We start from the raw sequence: 26,395 nt of genomic DNA, 5'->3' as shown, positions 1-26,395 counted from the left end.
TTTCTAAGCATAAGCAAGGGATCTTTAGCTGCTTGGCCTGAGCCCTAAGGAAATATAGAGCTTGCTCATTACAGAAACTTCTATCACCTTTTGGGACCCAAGACGGTAACTCATTTTTTTCTGTATGTTCACCTGCTTTAACCTTGAAAATAACTCTCTTTTATTTTTCTTGCTAAATAAATCTTAAGTTAGTTTATTATAGGGTTGGGCTACAAGCGTTGTCGTTGGTGTAAGAGCTAAGGTGCAACTGACTGGTCCTTTGGGACTGGGAGTAACCTGAATATTGTTCTGATTTTTGGTGTAAGGGACCATCTGTCACAAAGGCAGGCTCACCTTGGTGGCGAGTTAGACCAAAGAATCCATGGGGACTGTCTGTGACTCCATCTTAAAGCTGTTATCATGCTTGCGAAGTTTACATTTGATGCTTGGGTGGTGGAATCTAAGTATAGAACTCACAACCAATTTGTGCTTTGTAACAGTCTGCCCTGAGGTTGGTACTCACACTCTTGAGCCACTCTTGCCTCAGTTTCCCCTCTCTCCCAGCTCCAGGCTCTTTACTCTTCCACTTTTGGATGGGCCAGTTTCAGTGCATCTGAATGACTTAGCCCTCTAGAAAAATATAATCTGCACACACACAGGTGTGAACAAAAAAGTCCAAGAAAGTGAAGTGTTCTCAATTCTTCCCCTTTCAGCTGAGGATCCATTTGGCTCTCCTCCTGCCAACCGTCACAGAGAAGGAATGGAACAGCACTGCAGAACCTGCTTCCCCTACCCTACTGCTTCCTTCAACATGAGTAGCCTCCATCAGGGCACAAGTGAGTGCCTTGAACCCCTGCACTGCACAGCTAGGACTGACTTGTAGCCTGGCTCAGTGGTGAAATACAGGTTGGAATTTCCGCAGGGACATCAAGAAAGTTAAGTACCCAACTCTCATCGACAAGCTCTGCCAGCAGTTGTAAGGGTAAAAAGTGTGCTCAGTGACCATCTCCCTACCAGGAGACAAGAACTGAGACAAAGTATCTGGTATTTGGAGTAAAAGAGGGGGGAAAGAAGCTAATATGAGCATTCTCTCTCACCTTTCAAGCCCTTCTATAGCATGTGTTAATAACTTGTCTCTTTAATTAAAATACCTTCATTTGCATTCCCTTGGAACTGTGTCCCTTACCTCAATTAAGCAGCACTTAATGTAGCAACAGCCCGGGTTGGGGAATCCATCACAAATGATGCAATCGGTTTCAGGGGGATTTGAACCTTTTAGCTGACTATGCCACTACACAGAAAATCGAATGCAATCTCGCGAGTGTGGCTATAAAATATGCCTGCGGGCAATATGCCAGTATAGCCCAGTGCTTGTCATGAAGCAACTACACAAAACCACTAACCAGACAAGGGATTTCGTGGTTTGTGTGGTAAAAAAATATCTTCAGGTCATCAGCACTGGGGGGGGGAGAAACCAGTGGTATGGCGGATGGTGAAATCGACACAAAATCCTTCCACAGAACAGATGTTCAAGTCAATTATTCCACATCAATCACTTTTGATCGTTGTCAGTTTCAGCATATCCCAATCAGAGTAAGAGTTATTGTGGTCAGATAATGCCCAGCACATCTGGTCCAGTTTAGACCACTTGTGGCAGAGATTTGTCTTCCCTGAAGCATCAGACAGACTGACCACCCTCATGGTGTCCAGCAAATAATTCATAATTGTGATACGATCTTGTCTGTAATTCAGTATTCAGTGTGGCTTAACTTCATAGAGTGAATATTATTTCTGTGGGCAGGGTGAAACTCAGGGCAAGAAGAAGGTTTCAAGGTAAATACAATATTATGACAGATGCTTTAAAAGGTCACATTTATTGTCACTGAAGAAATCTTTAAGGTGATACAAAGTATATTTAAAGGGACCAACTTAAATTTAACTCCAGAGGAAAAGCCATAGACACTAAAGTGAGCTGAAAGTTACATAGTATTTAAATGTGTTGCATTGTTTAAACCAGCAGTTCTCAACAGGGGTCCAGGGCCCCCAAGAGGGGCTCGAGCTGGTTTCAGGGAGGCCTCCAAGAAGGGCCAGCATTAGACTTGCTGGGGCCCAGGGCAGAAAGCTGAAGCCCCACCGAATGGGGCTGAAGCCCAGGCCCCTGAGCCCTGCCACCCAGGGCTGAAGTTGAAGCCTGAGCAATGTAGCTTTGTGGGGGCCCCTGTGGCACGGGGCCCCAGGCAATTGCCTGGCTTGCTATGCCCTAACGCCAGCCCTGGCTTTTATATGCAGTAACCAGTTATTGTGGCATAGGTGGGCCGTGGAGTTTTTATAGCACGTTGGGGTGGGGATTGGGGCTCAGAAAGAAAAAGGTTGAGAACCCCTGGTGTAAACTACCATCTTGTTTATAGTGAACCTATACTTACAAGGTGACGTGAACCACGCAAAGCCTATGCACTACTGAAGGCATTTCCATAGAGTCATCGAACTGTAGAACTGGAAGGGACCTTGAGAGGTCTTCTAGTCCAGTCCTCTGCACTCAAGGCAGGACTAAGTATTACCTAGACCACCCCTGACAGGTGTTTGTCTAACCTGCTCTTAAAAACACTTAATGATGGAGATTCCACAACCTCCCTAAGCAATTTATTTCAGTGCTTAGCTACCATAACAGTTAGGAAGTTTTTCCTAATGTCTATCCTAAACCTCCCTTGCTGCAGTGTAAGCCTATTGCTTCTTGTCCTATCCTCAGAGGTTAGCAAGAACAATTTTTCTCCCTCCTCCTTGTATCGACCTTCTATGTAGTTGAAAACTGTTATCATGTCCCCCCTCAGTCTTCTCTTCTCCAGACTAAACAAACCCCATTTTTTCAATCTTCCTTCATAGGTCAGGTTTTCTAGACTTTAATAATTTTTGTTGTGCTCCTCTGGACTTTCTTCAATTTGTCCACATCTTTCCTGAAGTATGGTGCCCAGAAATGGACACAATACTCCCATTGAGACCTTATCAGTGTGGAGTAAAGGGGGAAAATTACTTCTTATCTCTTGCTTGCAGCACTCTTGTTAATGCATCCCAGAATGCTGTTTGCTTTTTTTGCAGCAGTGTTACACTCATTGTGATCCACTTTGTACTCCCCCCCGCCACCACTTTCCACAGTACTCCTTTCTAGGCAGTCATTTTGTATGTGTGCAATTGATTGTTCCTTTCTAAATGGAATACTTTGCATTTGTCCTTATTGAATTTCATCTTATTTACTTCAGACCATTTCTCCAAGTTTGTTGAGATAATTTTGAATTTTAATCCTATCCTCCAAAGCACTTGCAACTTCTGCCAGCTTGGTATAATCCACAAATTTTATAAGTTTACTCTCTAAGCCATTACCTAAATCATTGATGAAGATATTGAACCGAACTGGACCCAAGACCTATCCCTGCATAACTCCACTTCATATGCCCTTCCAACTTGGCTGTGAAACTACTCTCTGGAAACAGTTTTCCAATCAGTTATACACCTACCTTATGGTAGCTTCATCTAGGTTGAATTTCCTTAGTTTGTTTATGAAAAGGTCATGCATGAAAGTATCAAAAGCCGTACTAAAGTCAAGATATACCAGATCTATCACTTCCCTCCTATCCTACTTGTTAACCTGTCAAAGAAAGCTATTAGGTTGGTTTGACATGATTTGTTCTAGACAAATCCATGCTGACTGTTACTTATCACCTTATTATCTTCTAGGTGTTTGCAAAATTGATTGCTTAATTATTTGCTCCATTATCTTACCGGATACTGAAGTTAAGCTGATTGTGTTGTCTTTATTCCCCTTTTTATAGATGGCATTATATTTGTCCTTTTCCAGGCCTCTGGAATCTTTCCCGTCTTCCATGATTTTTCAAAGATAATCGGTAATGTCTCAGATATCTTCTCAGTCAGCTCCTTGAGTATTCTAGGATGTATTTCATCAGGCCCTGGCTACTTGAAGACATCTAACTTGTCTAAGTCATTTTATCTTGTTCTTTCCCTATTTTCGCCTAAGATCCTACCTCATTTTCACTATGTTAGACATCCAATTGCTATTAAACTTTCTGGTGAAAACTGAAACAAAAAAGTCATTTTGCACTTCTGCCATTTCTGTGCTTTCTGTTATTGTCGCCCCCCCCCCCCGCCCCATTGAGTAGTGGGCCTACCCTGTCCTTGGTCTTCATCTTGCTTCTAATATATTTGTAGAATGTTTTCTTGTTACCCTTTATGTCTCTAGCTAGTTCAATCTCATTTTGTGTGCTGGCCTTTCTAATTTTATCTCTACATGTTGGTCTTATTAGTTTATAATCATCCTTTGTAATTTGACCTACTTCCCAGTTTTTATAGGAATCTTTTTTGAATTTCAGATCATTGAAGATCTCCATAGAGTCCAAGGCCAGAAGGAACCATTGTGATCATCTAGTCCAGCGGTTCTCAGCCCATGGCCCACAGGTCACATGCAGCCGAATTAGCACACAGCTGTGGCCCAGCTGTGTGCTAAAGGCCACTGGGATGCACGGTGGGTGTCCAGGGACCAGGGCTGACACTTGGTCCCACAGGGGCCGGCAGCGGGGTCGCCAGTCATCCTCACGTGGTGAGGGTGTGGGTTTGGGACTGTCAGCTGGTGCCACAGGATCCAGGGCTGCTGGCTGGCCCTGCTGGCTGGCCCTGCACGGTGGGGGTCCAGGGCTGCTGGTCAGCCCCACCCAGGGGTTCAATTCCATCATAACTGTGTGAACTCCTATTTCAGCTAAGGGACAATACCGGCACCAGAACAAATGGGTATAAACTGGACATGGATAAATTTAGGCTGGAAATTAGAAGCAGGTTTCTAACCATCAGAGAAGAGAGGTTCTGGAATAGCTTCCTGATAGGAGTTGTGGAAGCAAACTTAATGTAGTTTTAAGACAGAGCTTCGTAAATTTATTAATGGGATTGTATGATGGGGTTGCTGGTGGTGGTGGTGGACTGAACTCGGCAGCCCTGGATATCCCTTCTGCTTCATGCTGGATGTTCCTAAAATCTTCAGTGCTTCAGCCAGTCATGAGTAGGGTCAGAAAAGGATTCCCCCCTGTATTCTATTTTTGTCTGCTGCCTCTGAAGCATCAGAGATGGCCATGGCTGGAGATTGGACACTGGCTGGGGTGGGGCAGGGATCCGGAGTGTATTGAGAATTCTCTCATGTGCTTGGCCGTTGAGTCTTGTTCATGTGCTCAGGGTCTAACTGATCACCACATGCAGGGTTAAGAAAGAATCTTCCCCCAGGTCAGACTGGCAGGGACCTTGGGGTTGTTTTTGTTTTCTGTTTTTGTTTTTTGCTGGGTTTTTTTTTGGCCTTCCTTTGCAACATGGGACATGGGTAGGATCCTCTGAATATATCTCACTTAATTAACTCTCTGCCATTGCAGGGGGCTCTTGTATTGGTGCACCTTGGTCTCTCCTATTCTCTACCTGTGGCAAAGAACAGCGTAGTCTCCTGAGGGCTTCAGTCTAATTCTGGTTAGCTGGCTTGGTGTGTGGGTGATGCTTAGTGGCTTGTGATAGATAGGAAGTCAGACGAGATGATCAGGTGGCCCCTTCTGGCCTTAAAGTCTGTAAAACTATGGAATCCTTTATAATCTACATGGAAAAGACGGATACATTGTTTGGGGGTAGAGACTGTGTCTAGCACAAATGGGGCCCTATTCTTGGTTGGGGGCCCTCAGCTCTTCTCTAATATAGAGCAGCGTTTCCCAAACTTGGGATGCAACTTGTTCAGAGAAAGCCCCTGGCGGGCTGGGCCAGTTTGTTTCCCTGCTGTAAACATCCCTCGGCCCACGCCGCTTCCCGCAGCCCCCATGGGCCGGGCACAGCGAACCACAGCCAGTGGGAGCCGCGATCGGTCGAACCTGCAGGTGCAGCAGGGAAACAAACTGGCCCGGCCCGCCAGGGTCTTTCCCTGAACAAGCGGTGTCCCAAGTTTGGGAACCACTGCTCTAGATGATAAAATAGCTGGGACCGTCTGAGGTCATACATAAGGCAGGTCTACTTATTTAGTTGCATGACATCTATTATTGTATTACCAGAAAGCCTAAGAGAACTAGTCATGGACCAGGACCCCACTGTGCTAGGTGCTGTACAAACAGAAGAAAAAGATGCTCCATGCCCCCAGGGAATTACAATCTAAGACTAAGACAAGAGTCAACCAATGGGAGAGTAAAGTTAAACAACGAGATGCTATTGGTCAGCGTGATAGTCAGTTGTCTCTCTGGCTGGTGGCTTTCTGGAAGGGACTCAACTACACTTCCCAGGTAAAAAGAAAAGGAGGACTTGTGGCACCTTAGAGACTAACCAATTTATTTGAGCATAAGCTTTCATGAGCTACAGCTCACTTCATCGGATGCATACTGTGGAAAGTGTAGAAGATCTTTTTATATACACACAAAGCACGAAAAAATACCTCCTCCCACCCCACTCTCCTGCTGGTAATAGCTTATCTAAAGTGACCACTCTCCTTACAATATGTATGATAATCAAGGTGGGCCATTTCCAACACAAATCCAGGTTTTCTCACCCCCCACCCCCACACACAAACTCACTCTCCTGCTGGTAATAGCTTATCCAAAGTGACCACTCTCCTTACATTGTGTATGATAATCAAGGTGGGCCATTTCCAGCACAAATCCAGGGTTTAACAAGAACGTCTGGGGGGTGGGGGGTGGGGGGGTGTAGGAAAAAACAAGGGGAAATAGGCTACCTTGCATAATGACTAAGCCACTCTATGTGCCAGTAATGCCCCTCTGCCATGTACATTGGTCAAACTGGACAGTCTCTACGTAAAAGAGTAAATGGACACAAATCAGATGTCAAGAATTATAACATTCATAAACCAGCCGGAGAACACTTCAGTCTCTCTAGTCACACGATTACAGACATGAAAGTCGCTATTTTACAACAAAAAAACTTCAAATCCAGACTCCAGCGAGAAACTGCTGAATTGGAATTCATTTGCAAATTGGATACAATTAACTTAGGCTTGAATAGAGACTGGGAGTGACTTAGTCATTATGCAAGATAGCCTATTTCCCCTTGTTTTTTCCTACCCCCTCCCCCCAGCCAGATGTTCTTGTTAAACCCTGGATTTGTGCTGGAAATGGTCCACCTTGATTATCATACACATTGTAAGGAGAGTGGTCACTTTAGATAAGATATTACCAGCAGGAAGGTGGGTTTGTGTGTGTGTGTGGCGGGGGTGGGGGGCAGGGGCGTGAGGTGAGAAAACCTGGATTTGTGCTGGAAATGGCCCAATTTGATTATCATACACATTGTAAGGAGAGGTTTCAGAGTAACAGCCGTGTTAGTCTGTATTCGCAAAAGGAAAAGGAGTACTTGTGGCACCTTAGAAACTAACCAATTTATTTGAGCATGAGCTTTCGTGAGCTACAGCTCACTTCATCGGATGCATACCGTGGAAACTGCAGCAGACTTTATATATACACAGAGAATATGAAACAATACCTCCTCCCACCCCACTGTCCTGCTGGTAATAGCTTATCTAAAGTGATCATCAGGTGGGCCATTTCCAGCACAAATCCAGGTTTTCTCACCCTCCACCCCCCCACACAAATTCACTCTCCTGATGGGCTAGTGGGGTGGGAGGAGGTATTGTTTCATATTCTCTGTGTGTATATAAAGTCTGCTGCAGTTTCCACGGTATGCATCCGATGAAGTGAGCTGTAGCTCACGAAAGCTCATGCTCAAATAAATTGGTTAGTCTCTAAGGTGCCACAAGTACTCCTTTTCTTTTTGCGAATACAGACTAACACGGCTGTTACTCTGAAACTTCCCAGGTAGCCTCTCAGTCACATGCCATAGTCAAGCAACTTCCCTTTCTCAGTTAAGAAAACTATTTTGGTTGATAAACTCAGCTTGTGAGATTTACCAGATTCTGGTCTTGTAGCCCATTAGAAGGAGTTTTACTTTTTAGATTGAAATAGCCACAATTATTGGGCTTCCATTAAAGCACAGGATGTATGTTTCCATGAGGAAGATAAGAAAAACCTTTCTACTCCTTTGCTTGGAATGGAGGCAAAGCGAGTTGCTGTAGGGAATGCTCTAAGGAAAAGGTTCCAAGAGCAAAAAGGACTTTTTAAAGACAGACACGTTAAATTGGTTTCTATTAACAATTTTAAAGCAATCTAAGAGCTCCTTTTCCTCTTTAAACATTTTTTAATAGTAGTTAATGCCTCTCTGGAAATGGCTTCTTGCCGATATTACATGTAACAAATGCAGCAGGGAATGTGTTGGAAATAACTCATGAATTGAAGCAGCGGGAAGTAAAAGGAATGGAGATAGGGGATGAAGATAATACAATCTGAAAGTATTGAATCTGAAGTATCTCTTGTAAGCCTGAGTTAATTTTAAAGGGCCACAGATAGCAGCAGTCGAATTCTCCACTGTTCTTATGGAATGCAGAACTCCATAACCATAACTGAGAGAGAAAAATAAATCTCCTATCACCTTGCAAATTTCAATTATTTCCTCACAGAAAAACAGTACTTTTTAGTTATCATGGGTTGTTTGCAAGGGGGACTGTATGTGCTGTAGAATTCTGGTTCTGTGATGATAAGCAAAAACATCAGGAAACTGCAAAAATCATCCCCCAAACTTCCAACCGTGATTCTGTGTCTTCCCAGCCCTGCCAGAGGGAGACACAGACAATTTGAGCTTTGCAAAACTTTATTTTTTTTAACAAAATCCACAGGCAAGCCAAATGGAATCTGAAATAAATTAGGCAAAGAGTCCTGTGGCACCCCGTCCCCCGCACTGTTCCTCAGACATTCTTGTCAACTGCTGGAAATGGCCCACCTTGATTATCACTACAAAAGGTTCCCCCCTCCCCGCTCTCCTGCTGGTAATAGCTCACCTTAAGTGATCACTCTCCTTACAGTGTGTATGGTAACACCCATTGTTTCATGTTCTCTGTGTATATAAATCTCCCCACTGTATTTTCCACTGAATGCATCCAATGAAGTGAGCTGTAGCTCAGGAAAGCTCATGCTCAAATAAATTTGTTAGTCTCTAAGGTGCCACAAGTACTCCTTTTCTTGCTTTTTTTTGTTTGTTTGTTTTGTTTGGCCATTCTAACAAAAAAAAAAAATCACAGGGGGTTGGTTTCAGTCAAACTGAATTTTTGGTGATCAAAAATGCCCAGTTCAAATCTGTTCCAGCGCGTGGATTCGAACATTGGTCTCCCACACACCAGGTCAATATCCTAATAGGTGGGCTAACACTGTCTGGGTGTGGTAGCACCCCCACTTCCTCCTTCTCCAGGCTGAAATTATGTGTGTCAAATTAATGAATACTTTTGGGGGACTGAATATCCATTTTTTGGTAAATAAACTATTTGTCTAAAACCTCTCACCCGGCTCTCCTGCATGCCAGTGGCGAGAACCAGGGCTCAGTTCAGAGTGACCCGGGGAGTGATTGTTGCTCTTGTATTGAAAGATGCAAAACCTGTTCCTCTGTTTGAAACTCAACATTGTCAACTACATTTGAGATTCAAGTTCTCTTGAACAACGACACTGGGAGGCTGCAACCCGTAAGGGTGGAACCTAAAGAAAGCCTGCAGTACCCCCACTAAATGGAAATGTATTAGATATGGATGGCTCTACACGAAGTCATATGCTGGGCTCCAAAGCAAAGATGGGTCCAGCAAAGCACTTAAGCACAAGAGCAGTAGCATTAAAGTCAGGACTATTTGCATAATTCAAGTGAATTAAAGTGAACAGGGCTATTCCCTTAGGAACATGCTTAAGTGCTTTGCTGAACAGGTACCTATGGGCAGAAGTATTATCAGCAATAAAACCTAGGACTAGATCCACAAAAGGGTCTTGGGCTCAGCATTGCAGCACCTAACATTTAAACAGCCTGCTCCAATCCACGGCCCTGAGTTGGGTGCCCAGGCTTCCTGTACCATACGTGGGGGAAATTAGGTGCTTGAGAATGGGATCTACAAAAGCCAGCAAGCTGAGTGGTGAGCTAAACTAGCCAATAGGAAATACTGAGAAGAGGGGTGTGGTCTAATCCCTGTCTGTCAAAGGGAGTGAAGCCCCCAGCTCCAGTATGAAGGGAGGTGTGACATTCTGTACCTTGGGGGAGAACCCTGTAACCCCCATGTTTCTCACTTATATATAATTATGATCTTGCATATAAAGCAGGCCATGTGAGGTGTCAAGGGAAAGGTTATGATCTGCTGAAAGTAATTTTTCTATCCATATATGTATGTCATGAATGCATGTGAAGGTATGAGAATTGTGTTGTATGGTTGTCACTAAAACATGCTTTAAATTGGGGAATCAGTCACGTATTAGCTCCTTAGAGGCAACAGCAAGGAAATTAACCAATACCCGGGAGGGGTGTCAAACAACCTATCAACAGCCATTGTCCAGCAAGGGAGCCACAATTCAATGACTCACCTGCATGAGGCCACACCAGGGGAATTGCTCAACCTTGCCTGGAGACTCAGTAATGCCCACCAGACATACTTGGACTTGTGTGTTCCCCAAGCAAATGGGACTGAGGGTATAAAACAGAACAGAGCAGGCCCATGCTTCACCTTTCTCCTGCCCCCACCCATGCTGCAAGCAACAAAGACACTCAGAAGAAGCCAAGACTCCAACAGAGGAGATTGGCCCAGGTTTAAGGGACAAACCTATATATTAAGGACTGCAATATCCAATGGGGTGAGAAAAACTGCTTAATCTAGATGTTGCCCAGTCTATTAGGGTTGAGAGTTTAGACTGCGTGTTTATATTTTATTTTATTTTGGTAACTAACTGTCACTTTTTGCCTATCACTTAATATCTATCTTTTGTAGTCAATAAATTTGTTTAACTGTTTATCTTTACTAGTGAGTTTGCCTGAAGTGTTTGGGAATCTGCTCAGGTTTGGAAAGGCTGGTGTATATCCACTTTCCACTGCTTGTCTTGAGCAGTGCAAGATGATATACTCCTGAGGTACAGTGCTGGGAGCTGGGGTGATTTGGCTCTGGTGCCTTTCTGTGTGTGATTCATGAGTGGCTCTGGGAGCATTCATGCAATCTAGCTGGGTATGGGGCTCCACATGCGGTTGTGCTGAGTGATCACAGCACCTGGAGGGGTTTGCGGCTGGTCACTAGCAAGGCACTGTGAAAGACAACCCAGGCCGAAGAGAGTTCAGGGGGCACAGTGGTCCCACAGTCCCAGGCTGCACCCCACGGATCCTGTCACAAGAGGCACTATCCTCTGTCTGGGATTCACAGCTGTAAACACTCTCCAGGAGTTAGGTGCCTAAGTAAGCCCTTTCCGTCCAAAAAAAAAAAAACAAACCCAACCAAGAATGAAGAGCCTTCAGCACAGTGTTTAAGAGCACTTATCCCAAACATGGAAAACAACCTGGGTTCAAATCCCCTGTCTGCTTGATGTGGATCAGGGACATGACCCTGGGTATATCACCTGCTCTAACCACTGTTACACAGGGAGTGCACCTCCTCCGTTGTCATTGTTTTGTGCGAGGCCTGATCTGGTAGGTGTGCTCAGAGCATGCCCTGCAGATGAGATAGGTGGGGCAATGCCTAGTTTGAGGATCCCACTAGGACTTAAGCAACTGTGCACATGCCTAGAAATTTAGGTACCTAGAGTGTTATGGGCAGCAGAGAGCGGGTTTGGAGGATATACATTTTGGACATGGGCACCTAAATCCCTTTGTATATCTAGCCTTTAGCATATCTCGAATCTATTTACATGCAGGCTATAAGAAGCATGTGGGGTGTTTATGTGTCCTGGCTGGATCTTTTATGGCTTGGAGATTGCAGAAAATTCCAAATAGATACAAACTTTAAAAAACTGCTTTCCTGGACGATCACAGATAGAGGTTTCTATGGAATTTACTCATATTAGATACAGTTATACAATCTTTCCCTTTGGAACTTGGCCAATCCCTCTCGATTTTATGTCCATTAGTTAATGCGAATTGGTTTTGGGGGTGAGCTAACGGCGAAATATCTGAAGTGTAGGTGTATGGAGCCACCACAACGACACCTGAAAAAGGTGCAGATTATGGCTTTTATACATAGAAACTATTAAAAATTAGAGGTAGGAAAGACCTATTATCATAGGTCATCACTCACCAACATTGCCAATGTTGTATTTGTCTGTACAACCAAATTCCTTGGCAAATGACTGCCTTTGGCTAAACTGCATGCTTTCATTTTATCTGATCCTTTAGGGAAAATTATACATCAAATTTGATTATCCCTATCTCGTGCTGTCATATAGGTGGATGTAACTTTCACTGAAGACAACAGGAATTGCACCAAATCATGTAAGAATACAATTTGCTTCACTATCGTTCTGTAATTGTATCCAAGGTTTACTTTATTCTTAGAAAAGTTTTTATCTTCATGTTCAGTTTAGTAAGATTTTTACTTCTCAGTCTAGCAATAGGAACCATTCGTCTCAATTTTGTGAGGCTGCTCAAGAACAAAAGCAATAACTGAGATATAAATAGGGTTAAACACAATCACATTGCTGAAAAGAGAAACTCATACCTGAGATGCGCTTGGAAGATAGCACAAACTCAGATAAATATTATTCTTTGATGGTGAAAGATAAGGGCCAGATTCTTAGTTGGTGTAAAATGGCATAATTCCGAAGTCAATGGAGCCATGCTGATCTGATCAGTACCTTTCATTTTTCAAACATGTAGAAACCCCTATGGGGTCATAAGAACTTTTTTATAACATGCTGCTCATTTTGTTCAAACAATTTCACATGCACCGTCTCACCCTGCCTCTTGCAAATTTATCATTAGCCAGTACAGAATTTCACCCTTGTTGTGTAGGCGTGCAATGTGCATCTGTTAATTTTCACACCGTCTTCCGTGGTGTTCCTGCAGTGCTGCTAAAATCTGTCTTGAATGCCATTAATTCTAGAATATATTTGGAGGTCTTTTAGTTTGTCTGTACTTTGTAAAAAGAACACCTATATTTGAGTTGCCAGCTCCATCAGGTCTCCATTCTGCAGAGGCTCAAACTGGGCCTTGCAGGCTGCTTAGCCCCCTCTCATGAAAACAGTTGTCAGTGTTTGCTTACCCAAAGCATCACTCTTCTTTGGGGCCATGTCTATGCTGCAGCTGGGAGGTGTTAATTCCCAACTCAGGTAGATATACTCATGCTATATCTAGAATCTCCTTCCTTAGAGGTTTTTAAGGTCAGGCTTGACAAAGCCCTGGCTGGGATGATTTAACTGGGAATTGGTCCTGCTTCGAGCAGGGGGTTGGACTAGATGACCTTCTGGGGTCCCTTCCAACCCTGATATTCTATTCTATTCTATGATTCTATGCTAGCTCCACTTAAGCTGGCATGCTAAAAAGAGTGGTGGCAACTCAGGCTAGCTGAGAAACACTTTAGAACTAACTTCAGACATATTTGTTCAAATAAATGCACCTAAATATATAAACTGTTCCTTAAGTATCTAGCTTTAATAAGGTGTCTTTTAAGGTGTTTTACTAAACCTATGCTTAATATCACGATGATCTGGTCCCCCGAGCAAAATTTGAAATACAGCAAATTAGTAGGTTTGTATTCTTTTTACTTCCTTGAATAAAAACAAACCAAAAGAGTGGATCCCAGGCTTATAACTCCTCAAGGCAGCTCTGAAACGCTAAACCTAAAGTTTCATGTTTTGTTTTCAAAGGCGTGTGCCTTAATTCAAATGTACTGTAATGACCTGGCTTGTGTATGCGCCACTGGCATCTGCTGGATGGAGTCAGATCTGCTCAACATATCAGAAGCCCTATACAGCTAAAAACTAAGATTCTGCTTGTGCTCAACTGTGCTTTGGGAGGAGGTAAAGCTGAGTATTCCCTTTCCTACCACTATGAATTTCCATGTGACTGGGGGGGGGGGGGGGGGTTGTTCAGGGCAGTGACAGCTATGGAATCCTAGGTGATCTGATGTAATATTTTATTTATTAGAGAATCATAGCCAAGAACCAGATAGTAGGGCCAGAAGGACCACTTGGGTTAACTACTCTGCATTGCTAATCACTACCTCATTTTACCAAACAGGTAGCTTTAAAAGGGCAGCAGGTGAACTGCAGACTGCCATATCTGATGGTGTACTGAAAGAAAGTTTTGACATGACCCTCATGCAAAGCTGGTAAAATCTTGTTCTCTGTACTTTGGGAGTGCCTTTCTATTAAACTGCATTTGTAGGATTTCCCACAGTATATAGAGTTAGGCCAACAATGGGAGATTTGGGTCAACACTGAGCATTTTTGAAAATCCCATGCTGTGTGCTTAGGGCTTGTCTACACAGTGCTCCAGATGCTGGAGTGTGAATGTACAGAGCTCAAGTCTGCCATGCACTAAGCTGAGCAACATTTAGTGCACAATACCCGGGTCCACACAACCAGTTACTATGTGGCAGGCTAGAGTACTGTAGCTTTGCACCCCGGTTTCCTGTGCACTAACTGACCATGTAGACAAGCCCTTGATATTTTGAGGAAACCTATAGATGGGATTACTGCACCCCAGGTACCAGATATGTCACCTTTGGAAGAGCCTCTTAAGGGGATATCAAATGCAAAGCCCCTACATCAGCGCTTTTCTTTTTTCTGTGTTTGTACAGCACCCTGCGCAAGGTCCCAATCTGAGTGAGCTCCTTTGATTCTACCATACTATAAATATTGACTACTAATAATGTAATGAAACAGTTAAAACACGTCTGCATTTTTGTTTTGCTGGATAAAATTAACATAACTGTTCTCTGCAGGAGAATCTTATCCTCTTTGGCAAACACTTTCCTTATTTTGGCTGCAGGGCTCCATTTCCCATGGTTGTTTTGTGGTTTGTATTCAACTATTCCATGTGGTATGCACAAAAGTAGAAAGAAAGCTACTTTACACATGGTCTCAATGAGGTTTGCCGTCTTTATTCTTGTGGCAAACACAAACAGGTCAATCTGAGTTTAGAGTAGCATTTCAGCCTCCTTGGCCTTCATCCCCTGCAGAAGGCATGGTTTAAAGATTACTCTAACTCTGGAATAATGGTCTGTGATGAGGCAAAATGGGAATGAGATTAATGTGGTGCACTGGTTTATCACAACTTCATTTCAGGGAGTGGAACGGGAAAGGTGAACTCCGAGATGCCAGTCTCTTTAGCCTTTTGGAAATTAGTGTCTCCTGGGAACTAGCCAATGGCCAGGGCCATAAAGACACTAGTAGGAGTTGCTGTAATGTGAAGGAAGGAGCGTTTGCAGTGGGGCCAGGTTGGGACACGTGATTGGAGTTGGTCCCACCTCATCCCACAAGGAACCCTCTCCAGCCTGGCAGGCACTCCTAACATGGCTCCTTGCTGCTTGCTTCCAGTCATTTCCTCAGGTTGGGAGCCTGCAGTGTGGGGCCTATTATTTATTGCAGGAAGATCTATTCCAGGCTCTAGGGGCCACTGACAAATACTTTAAAAAGATGCTGGATTTGCCATTTATAAGTGTCATGGATTTACCAGCTCTGTGCTGTGTCCACACGCTCTTTGGAAAACCCCTTAGATTTCTCCAGGCTCTTGAGTTTAGCTTTTCACAAGGGCATCCCATGTGGCCATCACATTGCTGTGACTGGGGGCTCCAGCAATCCATTTCTCCCCATGGATCCAACTTGTTCATACCCCTGTTGATGTACGGGGAGACTTTGGCAAACCAGTAAAGTGCCTGAAACCACTATGGCTTATTACTAAAATGAGCCAAGTCAGCAGGCTTAGTTTGACCAAGGCAGGAGGGGAAGGGGAGTTTTGGGTGCCACAGAAAGGGCAGCTTGACCCCGCATCCTTCCTGATAAGAATTGTGTTGAAGTTGCTGATACATGCATCTTAGAAGAGGGAGCAGGATGTGCCCCAGGAATGTCTATTGGGGCCTCAAGGCTGCAAACTCTGAATAAACCCACACCTGGTTAATCGATAATCAGAAGGAGCCTCTTTCTTGACCATTGAAACTGCTTGTTTAACAAGTTTTCTTTAAGGGACATGTCATTCTATTACTCATGTATAAATAAGGGGGAAAAGTTTGAGGTAGGGGGACTCTTCAGGACTGGACTCTCTCTCTCTGGATGCATCTTCAGTTTCCCAGCGGCAGACGGGCTGCCATTGTGCCACTCGAGAGCCACGCTCAGCTTTGGTAATTATCAAGGTTTGGGGGTGTTTTACTAACCTCTTGCAAACGTGTGTATAAGTGCTTGAGACTAAGTAAAGTTTAGCTTTAAGGGAAAGCACTCTTGTGTTGTCCTGTTTGTGCCAGCCATCCATCGGACGGCCATGTCTCCCCTGCTTTATTTCCTGACACCACCTCGCATGGAGTAAAAGTTACCAAGAGCTTTGGTTTGAAAGAACCCCGGGTAACACTGAGAGACTTTTCACCCTTCAGGGTGCAGCATTTGCAGTGACATAGGACAACCTTTCCAAAACTAGGCAGTGTTTATTAGACAACTAGAATACAATAGCCTCATGAAAGAAGATGTGCCCATGTGCCTAGTTCTTAACACTGACACCTCGTCCCTTTATTCTCCAGTTATGCTGCATTCACATGTGCTTTGCTTCTCAGTCATTAAGCATTAGTGTTCCAATCACATTGTCTCTTCTGGGCCTTCCATAAATCTGGTTTGATTCCAGCCAGTTTTTGTCAAAGTATCTGGTTTCACCTTGGACAGTATACTTGGCACTTGGCTATGCCTCCTTTCCCACTCCCGTAGGAGAAATCAATCCACCCAGTGCCTAGCAATACAAAGTGTGTAGGTGAACTGCAGCACACATGGATCATAAAAATAATTCTACACGTTCCATATTCTTCACAATAAGAAATGTAACTTTTTTAATAGGCAATCATGACCCAGCGGAAGAGAGACAAACAACAAAAAACAACCCCTCCCCTAGCCATCACTAGCTCTCTTCCTCAACCAAAAGAGCTGTGTGACAAGATGGACTTGGCCACATGGCCCAAAAGAGGAGCAAGAGATAGATTCAAACATGAGCAAATGTGGTCAATGCAATGTCAGCAGCTTCCTCTCCATTAAACTAAGAGGATCTCCAACTTAGGTACCCCTGGTGATCTCAATTGCAGCAGTATCACACAGGGCAAGAGACGGTCTTTCAGGAAGGCAGGTCCTAAGGTATATAAGGCTTTATAGGTCTCAACAGACACTTTAAACTCCCACCTGGAAACCCACAAGCAGCAAGTCTGTATCTCAGAACCCCAGGGTAACATGCTTGGGTTGTGATGTGCCACCTATCAAGCATGCCAGATCAAAGTTTAAGTGACTTAGCCCCAGTTTCCTAAGATATTCACATGGACACTTGACAAAAATCAGTCAACACATCAAAATTTGCCTTAGTTTCCCCATCATGGGGACAAAGGGTACCACTAAGGTCTTATTAATGTTTGTAAAGTGCCTTGAAAGTACTAAGGCCCAGATCATGAGCTTGGCTATGCGCCTTGTAACGGGGTCCCACTCATCTCTCATGAGTGCCCCCCTGTGTGCCTGCACTCTCAGTTTGGGGTGGGTCTTTGGTGAATCACCCCTCTGGCCGAGTCACACACAGTCTGCATGTGAAATAAAAATCCCTTTCAGAGAAACAGTCCAACAGGAGGGGCCTATCCACATACCTCTCAGTGGGCTCTCAGCCCCTTCTGGGCTCTTCTTGAATTGTCCCTGCTCTTCAAGCTGTCCTGGACCTGATGTGGGGCCACATCACCCAGGGCTTCCTCCCTAAAGACTCTTCACCTATTTGGGCCTTTCTGGCCCCAGCTCTTCAGTTCTGTTCTCCTTCTGGTGTATATCAAAGTCTAGGACACTTTTTCAGTGGCTGGCGGGAGGTACCTGCACCCGCCCTCTACTCTAGGTCCCACTCCAGGGACCGTAAAGGTAGCAGCCATCCATCCAGTCCCTTTAACTAAGCTGTGTTGCTGCTATGGTTCCCTGGGCCACTTCCCTGCAGCCTCAGCTTATTCTTCACCCTTACTTCGGGGGTTTGTCCTGGTTGAGTCCCAGCAGCCAGCCCAGAGCTCCTTCACATTCACCCTGGTCTCTGCCAGCACTGCTCTGTCCAAGGTCCTGGAGGTCCCTCAGCCTGCCAGGCACACCATCCACACTCCTCCAGCTCTAGCAAGGAACTTCTCTCTGCTCTGCACTGCAGCTCCTTTTATATGGGCCTGTTGGGCCCAGATCGCCTGCTCTGTGCAGCCCCTCTCTGATAGGCTGAATCCCACGCCATCACTCTAGGCCACTTGAAGGACTCTCTCCACTGCCCTTTTCTGGGGCAGGGTGTGGCAAGGCCAAGAGGACTCCAGAATGGGGCTTGAGGGCCTAGTCCACCCCATCATACTCCTGTACAAAGGAGTGTGGGAGGCTCTTTATGCTGCCTTATTTCCCTCTGCATATACTATCATAGTGTGGATCATAGTGCATGGAGGAGAGCAGCTTCTGCAGAGCTGCTTCTCCTGCTGACCAGGTGGGGTGGGAGCAGGGGCAGCCTTGACTTTGCCCCTCTCCACAACATACCAACAGTACGGCTGAGCACCAAGAGAAGTAATCTGAAGTAGGTAAAATGCTGGCACAGGTTACTTCCCCTCTTGCAGAGTTAGTGGGGAACCAGAACCCTCTATGAATCACAATCTGGTCCCTGGTCTGCTTCTGGGGCAGTGCAGTTATTACACATTGCCCTTGCTTGGGGCTGTGGCAAAAGCCACAACTGAACTCTACGTTAATGCTAAGAGCAATTAAAATCTATTTGGCTCTGTCAGGTTTAATCTTGCATTTGTGATTTTGGAACATGCTGTGAAAATGTGAAACGTGCAGGCTATCTGAATACTTGTCCTGGAAAGATAAATTCCCTTTTTCTCCTTTCCACCCACCCCCTCTTTTTTCAATTTTTCCTAAGAGGTGGCATTTTGTGAATTGATTTTCTACTGTTATGCAACCTCCCTAAATCTAAGGAAATAGTTGTGCGCGCTCAAACTATTTACATCTCTGAACACATCATTTTTCTTATCAAGTTGTCATTGCACAGGCTGAGTTTCTTGACTGGCTATTGCAAAGAGAGTAAAAATACCCAGCGGCCAGCTATGATGGGGGCGGAGGGAATGAATGTACAAAACAACAATAGCAAGGTGTTCTAACATTCCACAACTCCCCCGCCCCCCCCCCATGACGAATGACAGAGCTGTTTTTGGCAATGTGTTGTTTTTAATTGTATTTTCATTCTGGCAGCTAGAGTATATTCCTTTAGAATATTTCTGCCAAAAGAATATTTTTATTATAAATACATGTAGCAATATGATCTAGTAGAATGACTTATTCTTAATATGGGTACATCTATAAATTGCACTGATCAGTACAGATATTAACAATCTCTGTCACAGTACTAGCCTGTGACTATTGAAAGGAGAAGAAGAAATCATTTCCTAATGCATTTGTAAGTGCCACCAGAGCTGTTCCATGGACATTCTTCACTGACGATCACTTTCATTAAGCTAATCATATTAGATAACACAATGAAAATCCACTTCAACAACCATATTCGCACTTGCTATCACCATATGTTAAGGAACTTGAGCAAATGCTACTCCTACATGGAATAATTTGCCTAGCTAATTACTGGATTTAACCCCTTATAGTATGAACGTGCTTTGTCATTGCATTAATTAACGACACACAATTTTTAATTTTGACTGTGTGATAAACACATTCAGTTGTATGGACTGACATAGGGGATTCCTGTTTTGATTATTATATTGAAATGATCACTAAATTCCAGGTATACAATCAATGAATTCCTGAACTCAGATAAGCATAAACACAAAGAAGTGCTCTCTTGCTCTCTCTTTCTCTTTCCACTAACCATTGTGCCTCAGTGTGGTCAAATCCTCTATCTTGCAAAGAGAAAACACAAGTTTTCTTAGGCATTTTCGTCCAAGGCAGATTATTCAGATTATAATTGGCAACTGTAAAATGTAGCATCTTTCATCTTCAGTTGAGTTACACCCTACAGGAGCCAGAAATTCTTTCCTTCCTCTGAATGCAATGAGAATTTAAAGAAATGGCCGCAGATCTGTTCCCACTGATCAGCACTGTTTCACCAGATTTGGCTAACTCCTTGTCCCATTAAAAGCAATGGGCGTTTTACCATGGCCAGCACTGGGATCAAGATGTCACCTATCCATCGCCTCTGTACTGTATCGCACTACTGGGACTACAAACCCTATTCACGTAACTTAGTTCGACTTACCCCGGTAGTGAAGACAAGCCCCTAGTATGTACTTTTCTAGTTTTGATTACTTTAAGGACCTTATCCAAAGCCTATTGGAAGTCAAACAGACTCTTTCATTTGACTACAGAGGGGTTTCGGTCAGGCCCTGTGGAGGTTCAGGATCTAGGGAGTTAAAACAAAGGATCTGATAAGGTACAGGTTTTGTCCCTTTTCTCCTTTTTATTAACTTTGATCCACAACAGGAGTAACAGCGACCACTCTTTACAACTAGTGGAGGCCTTTCCAGCCTCTCCCAAGCAAGAGTTCCTTTAGTTTGTCTTTTCCAGATACCACAGGAGCCGACTTTCAGCTTTCCTGGGAATGCTTCACCCCCGCTCCGCCCTGAGGCCCTCGCCCCCACTCCATCCCTTCCCCCAAGGCCTCACCTCTGCCCTGCCTCTTCCTTCACCTGTTCCACCCCCTCCCCAAGGCTCTGCCTCACCCTGCCTTCACTCTGCCCCCTGCCCCAGCACCTCCCGCCCACTACCAAACAGCTAATCAGTGGTGGGCGGGAGGCACTGAGGGGTAGGCGGAGGAGCTGGTCAGCAGGGCCCACGAAACAGCTGATCAGCAGGTGGCTGGTGGGTGCTGAGCACAATTTTTTTCCAGAGTCGGTGCCTATGCCAGATACCACCCCTCTCCTGACAGAGCCCCATGGAAGGACTTTCCTTAGGATTTTACCTCAACCTTCAGCTTCCCACAAGTGAGCCTGGAGCATTGGTCTATATGGTCTCCAGCAGGAAGTCACATGATGATTAGCCAGCTGACCCTTCCCCATCACGTGCCCTGCCTGGACAAGACTACAACTCCCCATAGCCCCTGGTCTTAAAGGGGCTATAGTCCCGGTAATAGATGAGCTGGACTGTGTGTACCGGCCAACATTCTGTTACATGTCAAATATTATAAAAATTTAGGCTGACTTGGTTTAAAAATATTAACATCCAACTGAGCTCTCAGTTTTTAAGGCTTACACATCTTACAAATCTGGCAAAAGAGTTTTCAGTTCTGCAACATGTTTACAAATTCAAAAACAGTTTTACCAGCTATGACAATAAATCCTGAATAATCCTCCTCCTATCTGCCCTCACCCCCCAAAAAGTTTGATTTACAAACCTTGACTCTGCTCTTACGACACAGGGACCAGGGAGGATTTCTAAAGCCAGACTTTGAAGCACCAGCAGTATGATTCTCAATCTGCCTTTAGCAATATCTTTATGTGTGAGCACGCTAGAAGCTAATATGAGATCAGAACAGAAAGCTGGGAGGAACTTTGCCAGTGTCTGTAGGAAGGGCTATCTGTTTGCCCATACTCTTTTATTTTAATATCAGATATTGCATGAAAACACACTTTACCAGTGTGAAAGGACTTGTTCAAAAGACAGTTGAAGTCAGTTGAAGTTTTTCCATTGACTTAAATCGTCTATGGCAGGGGTGGGCAGACTTTTTGGCCCAAGGGCCACATCGGGGTGCAAAACGGTATGGAGGGCCAGGTAGGGAAGGCTGTGCCTCCCCAAACAGCCTGGCCCCTAGCCCCTATCTGCCCCTTCCCACTTCCTGCCCCCTGACTGCCCCGCTCAAAACCTCCGAGACATCCAACCCCCCCCCACTCTTTGTCCCTCACCAACCCCTCCCGGGACCCCTGCCCCTAACCGCCCACCTGGGGCACCACCCCCTATCCAACCTCCCCATTCACCGTCCCCTGACTACCCCCCCGACCCCTATCCACACACACACCCCAACAGGCCCCCTGGGACCCCACCCCCTATCAAACTCACCCTGTTCCCCGTCCCCTGACTGCCCTGATCCTGACCCCTATCCATACCCCTGCCCCCTGACAGGCCCCCCAGGACTCACATGCCTATCCAACCCCCCTGCTCCCTGTCCCCTGACCACTTCCCCCCCCCCCAGAACCTCGACCCCATCCAACCGCCCCCGCTCCCTGTCCTCTGACTGCCCCCCAGGACCACCACCCCCACCCCTGCTGCCGCCTTACCATGCAGCTCAGAGCAGCAGGAGCTTGCAGCCCCGCTGCCCAGCCGGAGCCAGCCTCCCTGCCCGTGTGGCGGCATTGCTGCGGGGGAGGGGGAACAGCAGAGGAGGGGTCGGGGGCTCGCCTCCCTGGCCAGGAGCTCAAGGGCTGGGCAAGACTGGCCCATGGGCCAGATGTGGCCCACGGGCCATAGTTTGCCCACCTCCGGTCCATGGGTTAAGCTTTAAATGACTACACTAAGGAGCATAGTGTCCAGGCTGAGGATGAGCCCAAGGAATATGGCTCCAGACTGTTGTTAAAACAGACCAATGTGCACCTTTGCCAGTGCTTGCTGCCACCAGGGAATCCAGGGGCCTGGCCAAGCCTCAAAAGCTTACCAACTACATGTCTCGGGAGCTCTGAAACTACACTATAAAGCTTCAAGTCAAGCTTCCACCAGGAACACTCACAGAAGCCCTGAATCAGAATCCCACCTGTCCCAGAGTCCCAGGTCTGAAGAGTGGTTTTCTAACCCTTTCTGTCTAGCCCATTGCGGGAAACCCGGTATATTTAAATTCTAAGTGCTTCAGGGTGGGGACTATCTTTTTTCTATGTGTTTGTCCAATGCCTAGAGCAGTGGAACCCTGACTGGGGTCCCTAGCTGCTATTGTAACCCACTGGGGCGTGTGTGTTACAGGTCCCTGTCTGCACCAATCCACAGAGGATATGGTTGTTGTAGCCCTGTTGGCTCTTTAGTTCAAGCTTTAGTTCATGCTTTTAGCTCTGGAGATCCTTGGTATGCTGACTGAGTTGAAAGCTGCCATACTACTGCAATACAAATCATAACAGGCCAGAATTTTGCTCCTTAAAGCTTCGGTTCAGCAAAGTACTTAAGCATGTGTTTAACTTTTAAGTATGTGTTTTAAGGCTGTGCACCTGCTTGGCTGAATCAGGGCCCAACAGAGTAGTTTATTTTGTTGTTGGACCAGAAGAACTTTCAGTTTCCAGCTAATTCAGATCCGAGCTGTGGGCATCAATGGCTTAATTTACAGCTGGACAAATATTTCCGAGAGTATATGTTCACATTTTCATACAATTTCACTTTGGTTTAGTTAACGTCCCTTTTGTTTTCATTCTTCATGGTTTTTTTGTTTTTTTTTGTATGAAGACACTTCAGGTTCGTGGTAAGTGAATTTTAAGCGGCCGCACTGGAATCTTTGTTGAAAGCAAATTAGAATTTCACTTTCCAGGAGTATTTGCGCAATAAACCTAGTTACAGGTTTTACAGTCAGCCCATGGAACAGAGAAATTAATTTGCAAACTGGATACAATTAACCTAGGCTTGAATAAAGACTGGGAGTGGATGGGTCATTACACAAAGTAAAACTATTTCCCCATGTTTATTCCCCCCCCCGCCCCCGCTGTTCCTCAGACGTTCTTGCCAACTGCTGGAAATGGTCCACCTTGATTATCACTTCAAAAGGTTTTCTCCCCCCCCCCCCCCCCCCCGCTCTCCTGCTGGTAATAGCTCACCTTACCTGATCACTCTCCTTACAGTGTGTATGGTAGCACCCACTGTTTCATGTTCTCTGTGTATATAAATCTCCCCACTGTATTTTCCACGAATGCATCCGATGAAGTGAGCTGTAGCTCACGAAAGCTTATGCTCAAATAAATTGGTTAGTCTCTAAGGTGCCACAAATACTCCTTTTCTTTTTGCGAATACGGACTAACACGGCTGCTACTCTGAAACCAGAAATTACCCTGTGAATTATCTGATCAGTTACAACTTAAGCAATGCAGCTTGAATTTTGGATTTCCTTATGCTAATGAGTAGATGAAATACATGCAAAATGTTGCAGAATGCCATCAAATGATGAGTAAAAACAGAAGATTGTGATATAGTAGTACATACCAAACAGGGAGAGCTGCAGCCTATTATTATGTTGTGAAAGTTTTTCTGAAGTCTACATAATATGTTCCCTTGTACCAGGGCTTGGAAACCATCATTACACTCCTCTGTGTCTCTGTAACTTCAGGGAGGTGTCAGGATCTTGTTCTCCAGAATTTCAGCTTTCATATAAGTCTCTAGCTGTTAGGATTGTAAAGGAAAAAAAAACCCTAAAAAATGTGAACCAAGTCTGCACAGAGCCTGGAACGATATAGCCCTGAAAGACATGGAATGTCCTCAGTGATGTGGGTGCCCAGTGATGATCTAAATGTCAACACTGTTAGCTATTTCAGTCCTCATGTAAGAAAGGGAGAATTTACTGATCTGCACAGCTTCCTGTGAATGGCTCTCATTTTGGTGATGGAAGTGGATGTCAGTTGGGAGATACCATCATCAAGAGCTCATGGGCATATTCAACCATACAGTGCAAGCTGAAACTCAGCACCCCATGGAGCTCAGAAAACACCCATCATCATACTTGGAACATCAGTATAGTCTACAGAGAATGTGTGTCATTTTGGTGACTCCACATGCCCTTTTCTTTCTTCCCAATCTGACCCTTGCCTTGTACTTCTTTGTTGTGAATTTTCATCTGCCATCCTGTAGCCATTGGCAAACTAATTTGGGTAGGGCCATCTGGAATTCCTCACAAGACATCCTGTATTTACTAAATTAAGTTATCAGCAAATTTCACCATTATTCAGCCTCTCTTTCAGAAAACAAATAAAAATCTACACTGAACACCATAAATCCTAGCCGTGATTCTCTGAACACCCCTTTTTTTTCTTAATCCTGCCTCAGAGGGGTGTCACTGTGCCTCAGTGGGTTATAGCTGAGGATACCAGATTCAGGACAAACTGCTGAGAAATAGAGTAGGCTCACCCCAAACTGGTGGTTATTCCAATATTAGACATACCAAGTGAGAAACAAAAGTAAACTTCTGTCGCATCACACTGGTTAACCAGAAGTCCAAACTGCAGTCTCCTTAGGCATCCCAGCCCTTGTTTCACCACCCAGACACTAGACTTTATGATGAGTGGTTATTTAAAACCAGTTTCATCAAACAAAGGGTCCCTCTAATCCCAAGAGATCAGCCACATAGCCAGGTCAATATATAACTCAGATGTTACCCAATAATCACACTGTTGCCAGTCGTTTAGTAACTAATATGTAAAGGTTTATTTATAAGAGAAAAGAAGGAGGAGAGAGTTACAATGGTCAAAGAAAACATATACATACAATCATTACAAAGTTCTTGGATTAGATTTGTGGAAGTGATGGAATAAACTGCTGGTTTGTAAAGTCTCTGGTAACTTCCAAAAGATTGCAAGGTCCTCAGTCCATCGGTTGGAATGCCCCCTTTAGTTTACACCATAGACCAGAGATCAGAGCAGGAAAGATGCTTCTAGGGTCTTTTATACTTTCTCCCATGTGGAGGGGATGCTCTCGGTCTTAGTTTGTGGAAAATTACATGCACAAGATGGAGTCCAGGGTCACATGAACTAGTCACATGCCCTTGCATGATTTGATGACTCAGAGGAGCAGCCTTTACCCATACTTTGGCTAAGGCATCCACAGGAAGGCTAACTGGGTGGGGACAAGCTTAAGTGTTCTTTGATGGGCCATCAACTTGAATGATCCATTCACAATGTGCTGGCCAGACTGGATGTAAATGACCTTGTGGAAGTTACCCTGGGACAAACACATTTGAAATACAGGTATATAGTCAATATTCATAACTTCAGATTCAAAAATGATACCTGCATATAAATAGGATAATCATATTTGATAGATTGTAACTTTTCCATTAGTACCTTACATGACATACTTTGAACAAGATTTGTTGCAATTGTATAACAGTGGCCATATTAAAGATATAAATAGTCATGATTCAATCATACAGTGTCACAGGGGGGCAAGAGAGGGAAGGACTAGAGTAGATGACATCTTGAGGTCCCTTTCAGCCCTACATTTCTATGGTTCTTTCCACACTGAAAACTGACTGCCTAGGCTGAAATCCTGCTCCCGTTAAGGTCAATAGCAAAGGCCAGGATTTTACCCCTGCTCTTTATTCCCTACCTTTTTATGTAGTCTTTACTCCATGATAGGTTTGCTTCTCTTCTCCCACCTACCCATATATTCTCCAACCAATAGGACTAGTCAAGAAATAA

The 26,395-nt window shown here is 44.7% G+C and overlaps 1 long non-coding RNA gene across 1 annotated transcript in view; it reads right to left on the bottom strand.

Annotated features, from left to right (window-relative positions):
* The window catches only part of LOC125630860 (uncharacterized), a 57,154-nt gene extending 35,632 nt beyond the window's left edge, over positions 1-21,522 (bottom strand). Inside the window, exon 1 of the long non-coding RNA XR_007354806.1 lies at positions 21,418-21,522. This is a non-coding gene — a long non-coding RNA (uncharacterized LOC125630860). The remainder of the gene's footprint in view (positions 1-21,417) is intronic.
* Positions 21,523-26,395: the final 4,873 nt, after the last annotated feature.

Source organism: Caretta caretta, chromosome 1 (genome assembly GCF_965140235.1).
Source record: "Caretta caretta isolate rCarCar2 chromosome 1, rCarCar1.hap1, whole genome shotgun sequence".
Taxonomy (NCBI): Eukaryota; Metazoa; Chordata; order Testudines; family Cheloniidae; genus Caretta; species Caretta caretta.
This window is presented reverse-complemented; position numbering and strand designations above follow the sequence as displayed.